The sequence below is a fragment of the Syngnathus leptorhynchus genome, chromosome 22 (genome assembly GCF_054491065.1).
Source record: "Syngnathus leptorhynchus isolate UIUO chromosome 22, UIUO_Slep, whole genome shotgun sequence".
Lineage (NCBI taxonomy): Eukaryota > Metazoa > Chordata > Actinopteri > Syngnathiformes > Syngnathidae > Syngnathus > Syngnathus leptorhynchus.
Genome location: NC_141216.1, coordinates 5,986,598 through 5,995,325, shown reverse-complemented (window position 1 = coordinate 5,995,325; position 8,728 = coordinate 5,986,598). Strand labels below are relative to the sequence as shown.

Sequence of the window (8,728 nt, the reverse complement as noted above, 5' to 3'; positions counted from 1 at the left end):
AAAATGACTGGATATTTGATTTTCGTTTTGAATTAGGAACACTAACATTGAAATATAATTTGATTTTCTCAGGGGTTTTTTTGTCTGATAAGAGGAGGGAAAAGTCAATCTACAGTTTGACTTTCAATATTTAGTCCGCCAACAAAAATGGAAACACGGTTCTATTTGATTGGGATTCCCAGAAGTTGTCACCGACTGCATTTCACATGCTGACCACGAGAGGGCGACAGCGTGGTGCTTGAAGACTAATGTTCTGTAATAATTGGCAGGCTGCTCGTACACTTAAATTTACAGGGTAAACCGAATCAGTCACCTCTACAGGCCATCTGGTGGCGCTAGTGTGCAAAACGCCATTCGACATGCAGGAGAAGAAGTTCATTTTGCGGAAGTGACGTCAGACCCTCAGGTTAATTGAAAACAGGTGTGCACCAGGGAGTCATCAAAAACAGGTGAAGCAAGATGGTGCCTCACCGCGTGGAATTCTCTCAGGTAAGCGGGCACAAGAGCAAATGTTTGTCGGCCGTTGCCGTGTCTCACGACGCCTTTTTGCTTGTTCCAGGATTTTCGCACGCGATGGACGCAACCGCGTTTGAGGTTTGAGCGCAGCGCGTCTCCATGCACTTGCCTTTACAGCGTTTAGCAGTGTTTCAAAACTTTCTCGTGTATTTTTAATACTGTGTTTGACTCAAGTCAATATGTTTGTTTGACTATAGTCTAATATAACTGTTGCTTTTTTTTATTGTAGCTGTTAAAATAGTGTGGTATTTAATTTCACGTTTTGCCAACGTATATATATGAGTTTTTCCCCTTCTCAAAATCAAACTCTTCCGCTCCAAAAAATTGCCCAAAATGGCGCCCCCATTCATTCCTATTCATTGGAACTATTTGCAAATGTGTGTTTTCTCTGCTTTGCACCGGACATCCCGTTTTGGACGGCTCAGCTCGACACGTGTTACCCCGTCGTTTGTGGTCTGCAAACTTGAATTATCCACATGACGTGAGGTAAGTTGAATAAATATAAAACGATGTATATGTTCCATCATTTGTGTACTTGTATCCAACATAAGGGGCTAGAGAGCCAAATTTGATTTAAAATGTTACGTTCACAATTAGGTTCAACGATAAATTAAATTCTAAGTTGACTCCTGAAGTTAATTTGCAAAAAATATAGATTAACAATTATGTTTTGAAAACTTATACATTCACTCATTCAACTTGCATCTGCCTAAACTGCTTATTTTGATCAGATGACTGGGTGTAAGGATTTAAGTAAGCTGTGGTCTCGGATGTGGAAGAATAAAGCAACAAAAATGTTGACTCCTAGTGTTTTTTTTTGTTTTTTTTTCTTCTGTCCTTCTCAGTGTCCTTGTCCAATAGGAGAGCCAGAGTGTGCAAATGCGCAATTTTGACCTGTGCCGTATCAAAACAATTGCTCTTGTGAATTCAATGATCCGAAGTGACATGCTCAGCTAACTGAGCGTAATAGTAAGAAATGTCTTTGCTTGTTTAAGCTTTTTTTTTGTTTTGTTTTGTACATGAATGTGATAGCACAAATGTAGTTACCAGCATTCAATTTATGGCGCCTTGCATGTTTTTCCAGGGTTGAAGAGAAGCAATGAGGAAAGGACCAATTCCACACCCAGTCAAGAATCAAGCAAGCATGCCAACGTGGACATGTCATGTGTGGGGATCATTTGACCAGGAGGGGGCAGTGTTGCACTCTGGTTGCCTTTGGTTATGGGTGCACGGCGGAAAGGTTTCCTTGAAATGAGGGCAGGTGTTTGGGGGTCTGATGGTTGGACTTGCTTAAGAGGTGTGCTGTAGTTGAGGTTGTGGCTTGTCTGGATCCAGAGCAGCTTTGTCGAGGATAGCGGTTGAAAGCCGGCCGGCGCTTTGTAGGCTTTGGGGGAGGACTTCAATTTTTTGCCTTTGAGACTTGACTATGATTTTGGGCAATAGAAATAAGCTTGACTTGACTTGGTCCGTCACACCGACCGACACAAACAAATCCTTGGCGTGTATCACCCCTTTTATATTTCAGGTTTTGTGGAAGAACCAGCTTGGGTACCACAAGCGGAAGCCCAATTTTGCTATCAGAGCAATTTTGTCTTGTGCTAGGATTGCCATTGACGGTGCATTGGAACCTTTGGGGGAGGAGGTTGTCATGTCGATGGACACAAACAAAACTTTGATGTGGACCCAAATGTCCAATTTTGCGAAATGACTTGGCTATTGTAACATTTTGTCTTTTTCTAACCAACCACTGTCGTATATGCGTTCTTTGTTCCCTCAAACAGAACTTTGACGTGAAGCGGTATGTCCAAGTTTGCGATATGACTTGTGACTATTGTAACATTTTGTCTTTTTCTAACCTACCACTGTCATACTTGCATTCTTTGTGCTCCCCTCGGTGTAGGGCGGCGTTGAAGCGAGCTGGTCCAAGAGGCGCTGGAAACACAAACAAAACTTTGCCGTTGCGCCGAATGTCCAATTTTGTTATGACTTGTTGACTATTGTAACACTGTCTTTTTCTAACCTACCACTTTTGTACTTGCATTCTTTGTTCCCCCCCTCGGTGTAGGGTGGCGTTAAAGCGAGCCGGTCAGCGAGGTGCTGGAAATTCAAACAGAACTTTGATGTGGAGCTGAATGTCCAATTTTGCGGTATGACTTGACCTATTGTAACAGTTTGTCTTTTTCTAACCTACCACTGTCGTACTTGCGTACTTTGTTCTCCCTCGTAGGGTGGTGTTGGAGCCAAGTCAGTCCCGAATGTCCAATTTTGCAATATGACTTGTAACATTTCGAATGTACAATTTTGCAATATGACTTGTCACATTTTGTCTTTTTCTAACCTACCACTGTTGTACTTGCGTTCTTTGTTCTCCCCTCAGTGTAGGGCGACGCTGGAGCGAACTGGTCCAAGAGGTGCCAGGAACACAAATAAAACTTTGACGTGAAGCTGAATGTCCAATTTTGTAATGTGACTTGTTGACTATTGTAACATTTTGTCTTTCTAACTTACCACTGTCGTACATGCGATTTTTGTTCTCCCCTCAGTCTAAGGTGACGTTGGAGCGAGCCGGTCCCGAATGCCCAATTTTGCAATATGATTTGTCACAGTTTGTCTTTTTCTAACCTACCACTGTTGTACTTGCGTTCTTTGTTCTCACCTCAGTGTAGGGCGACGTTGGCGCGAGCCGGTCCATGAGATGCTGGAAACACAAACAAAACTTTGACGTGGAGCTGAATGTTCAATTTTGACTTGTAACATTTTCTTTTTTTACCTAACAGTCATACTTGGGTTCTTTGTGCTCCCCTCGGTGTAGGGCAGTGTTGGAGTGAGCTGATCCCGATTGTCCAATTTTGCAATATGACTTGTAACATTGTCGTTTTTCCTAACCTACCACTGTTGTACTTGCGTTCTTTGTTCTCCCCTCGGTGTAGGGTGGCATTGGAGTGAGCTGGTCCACATGAGGAACCACCGGTCGTGGGTGGTCAAGACATGATGACGCGAGCTGCGCAGAACTCAGTGCATGGTCTGCTTTTTGCAGGCTGGACGCAAAAGGGGACTCACCGATCGATCCGGCGATGGGAACAAAGAGCAGCTGTGACCTACACCTTGGGATCTGAAAGGCAGAGAAGCAGCAAAAAAAAAAACAACGCAGAACTGGCGGACAGAGGCCACAAGACCCAGGATTGGCGAGGAAAGGAAGAAATCACCCCGAGAAAAGATATTGCCATGTGATGAAGAGGAGCCTGAGCCATGTCTGGCCAAGGCTGGCAAGGGGTGACACGCCAATCAAATGTACAAGGATAGTGTACCTTTTTTTTTTTTTTTTTTTTTTTTTTTTTTTTTTTTTCCCCCCCCCCTTTTTTTTTTTTTTTTAAATCTCATTTCCTTATTTGTCTGTCGCAGGGCTTGCTCACATGGTGTCGGGGGTACCGGAGCAGTTCCTCAAATGAAGATGAGTACCATCTGCCGCTCACTCGTGGCCCAATATTATACTATTTTGGCACCCCCTGTCCTTGACTCAGTTTATCAGGTTGAATGAAGAACTAGCGTGACCCTCTAGATACGAATTGGCAAAGTGGCTTCCCCCCCCCCTCTCTCTGTCTCGCTCTCTCTCTGACGCGCCCGGCATGGCCTGGTGCATCCAGGGTGGAACGTGGCTATACCCTGCCCTTTGTGGAATACCAGGGTATGTCTGCCTGCCTGGTTCCCGGTGTCGTCGACGGTGTTGAGGACGAAGAGATTCTTCGTGACGCTTGCTGTGATGTCACGTTTTCCTTATTTTCCTCCCGGGGCCAAGTCAGCTTTCCTTAAGGGGGAACTGGCAGGTTGTGCTTTAGTGCACACCGAAGCATCTTCTCATGCCTCTTTCTGTCTCTCTCGCTCTTGCTGTAAGGGGTTAAACCTTTCATAAACTGAATAGCTCCAATGCAGGAGGAATGCTGCAAGTTACTCTATTCAAACTAACCTGAGTTAAACTCGGAGGAGTGGTAGTGAGTCTCTCCCCCCCCCCCCCCCTTCATGCCAAAACCACCACAATGTCTGCCTTTCAGGGTTGCTGGATGAGCGCCGAGAGGGACTGGACTGGACCGGACCGTGAAACCAGGTAATGAGTAAGTGGATAGAAATGAACTGCATGCAACTGAGTGCCGGCTTTCTTTTTGCAGTTGTGCGAGGATGAGTCCAAATGTCGAAGACTGGGCCAAAGCGTCGGCGGGACTTTGCCCGTGACGAGCAGCCCACACGAGGCGGGTGCAGATATGGCGAGGCAGGGAGGGCAAAGTGGCCAGCCAGCATTTAGGGGAGAGTATGACTTTATTTGTCCTCTTTGCGCATTCTTTCCCTCCACTTTTTCACTGGGTGTGCACACTGTCTGCATGATGCTTCTATTGTCATCGCTGTGTCATTGTGCAATATTGTTTAAAAATGTTTTTCAATACATGGAGTGAACTGTAAAGTCCTGTACAGTCCAGAGCGATGGTAGTTTGAATTTATCAACATTACATGTAACTTTCAGAACTTCTGCCTTCGATTCAAAGCACTTAGTCACATGTTGCTTAACAACACTGCCAACCTTGGTACCAGTACTGTGTGCTACCAACCAGTTCAGAGTTTAGCCTTTAAAAACACGTGAGTAAAGGCCACACTGCAACCTGCTTAGTGAGCCAGAGGTAATTATAATAGTCGTACTTATTAGATTGGCCTTTTCAGACAGGTAAGATTACAGGTGTTCAGCTCAAGGGCTGGATATGGTCCACCACATTTTAGGTGGCCTGTGAAGACAAATTGTGCATCAAATTCATGTCATTACTGGAATTGTAAATTGTCTTCACTTATATATATTTGACCAGTTTTTACTCGTCTGATTTGAAAAAGTTATTTGGCAATTTGTTTTGTAGCTTTTGCTGTATATAATGAGGTGCTCATACATTTATTTGGGCTGAGAGACATAATGGCCCTTGGAAAGAAGCTACGACTACACTGCGGCCCGCGAAAAAGCCTCGAGTTTGACACCAGTGGGTTCGATTGATTCCCAAGTGCTGCCATCTAGTGACGGCAAATTTGCCCTAACCTGTCTGACGCTCCATTGAACTATATTTGAAAATACTTTAGTTTTAGCTTTAAACCACTATTAAAAATGACAGGTGCCCTAATTGGATGGCTGGGTTATTGCGACCCATCTGTCGTAGTATGTTTTGCCCAAAGCAACCTAATACTGCTGATTTCTCTAATGTGCATGTGAGTAAAACGAACAAAGCAGTAAGAATAAAATTTATTTTATTTATTTATTTATTTTAAATCGCGTGCTAATGTGTGTCATACAGTTATATGCAGATTGTTTTTCTAATCTACAGCTTGGTAATGTTCTTCAAGTTGACCATTGCTGTACTCGAACTCGAGACTGCGGGTTGTCCAGTCACGCGCTCAACCGCTCGGCCACCCGTACATCTGACGTCGATTCTTCTCAGGCTCTACTTGTCCTCAGCACTGCCACCTTTTGTGCCGGTACGTACACTGAAATAAATGACGGATATTTGTTTTACCTCATTTAATATGTATCAAGCATACCAGCTGATCTTTTAGAACAGCCTAGACTAGTAAGTAACAAAAAAGATTTTTAAAAAAACTTGCTTTAATTGTAAAAAGTTATTATATTATTACTTCCTGTTGACAGAATGCAATGTAAAGTGGTTAGTACTGCTGGGAGAGAGGGTTAGTGCAGTGCATGGTTAGTACAGGGCATGGTTAGTATAGTGCATGGTCAGTACATAGCATTACATTTCGCAGGGATGGGGACTTGAACCCTGGATCTCAGGTGTTCAAGCGCAGCGACGGAGCCACTCGCCAATCGTGGCCAGCTCGGCGGTCACCCCGCTTTCACTTCGACTCATTCTTACTCCTTCTGTTATTACGCTCCGCGTGCGTTGGGTAAGTACAAAAGAGTGCAGTCGGCCGAGAGCTGCCAGGTCGAAATGCTCGACCGGTTCACGACACGGGCTCTCGCCCAGTAGAAACCTGGTTCGATCCCAGAGTGAGCACAAATCTGAATGGCCTTTTATACTTGGAATCTCGCTACATATAAGAGTACGCATATGCAAACAAGATTTGCATATGCAAGTATTTATGTGTAAATGAGTAAGGTGCCCCCGCCCCCAAGTGGGCGGGGCAAACCGATGGGGCACGCCCACTGGTCCCGCCCCGGAAGGAACTGCAGGCCCCGCCCCCTGGGTGGAGTCACAGGCCACGCCCCCTGCCCCAGTGTAATTCGAATAGGGCAGGGGGCGGGGCTTCGCCCTAGTGTAATTAGAATAGGGTAGGGGGTGGGGCAAAGCCCCGCCCCCTGCCCAGTGTAATTAAAAATGAATAGAAATCTAGTAGTGTAGGGGGCGGGGCGAAGCCCCGCCCCCTACACTACTAGATTTCTATTCATTTTTAATTACACTAGATTTTTAATAATGTAATTAATGTAATTAAAAATGAATAAAAATCTAGTAGTGTTCTAACTAACTAGTTAATAACTAACTTAATTCTAACTACAATTCTAACTACACAATTCTAACTACACTAGGGGAGGGGGCGGGGCGAAGCCCCGCCCCCTGCCCTATTCTAACTACACTAGGGGAGGGGGCGGGGCGAAGCCCCCTGCCCTATTCGAATAACAGAAGGAGTAAGAATGAGTCGAAGTGAAAGCGGGGTGACCGCCGAGCTGGCCACGATTGGCGAGTGGCTCCGTCGCTGCGCTTGAACACCTGAGATCCAGGGTTCGAGTCCCCATTCCTGCGAAATGTAATGCTATGCACTATACTAACCATGCCCTGTACTAACATGCACTGCACTAACCCTAACCCTAACGAAACCTCTCTCCCAGCAGTACTAACCACTTTAGATTGCATTCTCTCAACAGGAAGTAATAATATAACTTTTTACAATTAAAGCAAGTTTTTTTAAAAATCTTTTTTGTTACTTACTAGTCTAGGCTGTTCTAAAAGACCAGCTGGTATGCTTGATACATATTAAATGAGGTAAAACAAATATCCCGTCATTTATTTCAGTGTACGTACCGGCACAAAAGGTGGCAGTGCTGAGGACAAGTAGAGCCTGAGAAAAATCGACGTCAGATGTACGGGTGGCCGAGCGGTTGAGCGCGTGACTGGACAACCCGCAGTCTCGAGTTCGAGTACAGCAATGGTCAACTTGAAGAACATCAAGCTGTAGATTGGAAAAACAATCTGCATACAGCTGTATGACACACATTAGCACGCGATTTAAAAATAATGCAAATAAATTTTATTCTTACTGCTTTGTTCGTTTTACTCACATGCACATTAGAGAAATCAGCAGTATTTATTAGGTTGCTTTGGGCAAAACATACTACGACAGATGGGTCGCAATAACCCAGCCGTCCAATTAGGGCACCTGTCATTTTTAATAGTGGTTTAAAGTTAAAACTAAAGTATTTTCAAATATAGTTCAATGGAGCGTCAGACAGGTTAGGGCAAATTTGCCGCCACTAGATGGCAGCACTTGGGAATCAATCGAACCCACTGGTGTCAAACTCGAGGCTTTTTCGCGGGCCGCAGTGTAGTCGTAGCTTCTTTTCCGAGGGCCATTATATCTCTCAACCCAAATAAATGTATGAGCACCTCATATTATATACAGTAAAAGCTACAAAACAAATTGCCAAATAACTCGTTTTCAAATCATACGAGTAAAATCTGGTCAAATATACATCTAAAAATATATAAGTGAACACAACTTGCAATTCCAGTAATGACACGAATTTGATGCACAATTTGTTGTATTTGGCCCCTAGGCCTTGCGTTTGACACCTGTGATCTAATCTGTCTGAGAAGGCCAATCTAATAAATACGACTATTATAATTACCTCTGACTCACTAAGCAGGTTGCAGTGTGGCCTTTACTCACGTGTTCTTAAAGGCTAAACTCTGAACTGGCTGGTAGCACACAGTACTGGTACCAAGGTTGGCAGTGTTGTTACGCATCATGTGACTAAGTGTTTTGAATGGAGGGCAGAGATTCATTAAGTTACATATGTTGATATATTCAAAGTACCATCACTCTGGACTGTACAAGATCACACCTACTTCGCAGTCGGACAGCCAATAAAGATGTTAAGACTTGTAACAAAACATGCAATCAGTTTCAAATTCAAGAAATGCAGCATCGACTAAGGCCCATCATGAATGACAACTGA

The 8,728-nt window shown here is 44.2% G+C and overlaps 1 long non-coding RNA gene across 3 annotated transcripts; it reads left to right on the top strand.

The window, feature by feature from the left end:
• Nucleotides 1-440: 440 nt before the first annotated feature.
• LOC147039703 (uncharacterized) lies at nt 441-5,806 on the top strand. Of its 3 annotated transcripts, XR_015063306.1 has the most exons (8): nt 441-489; nt 560-594; nt 942-1,002; nt 1,362-1,485; nt 1,601-2,663; nt 3,554-3,807; nt 3,919-4,618; nt 4,680-5,804. It is a non-coding gene; the product is annotated as an uncharacterized LOC147039703 (long non-coding RNA). The 3 variants fall into 3 exon arrangements; XR_015063304.1 differs by having other exon boundaries at nt 1,601-3,807; nt 4,680-5,806; XR_015063305.1 differs by lacking the exon at nt 1,362-1,485 and having other exon boundaries at nt 1,601-3,807; nt 4,680-5,806.
• Nucleotides 5,807-8,728: the final 2,922 nt, after the last annotated feature.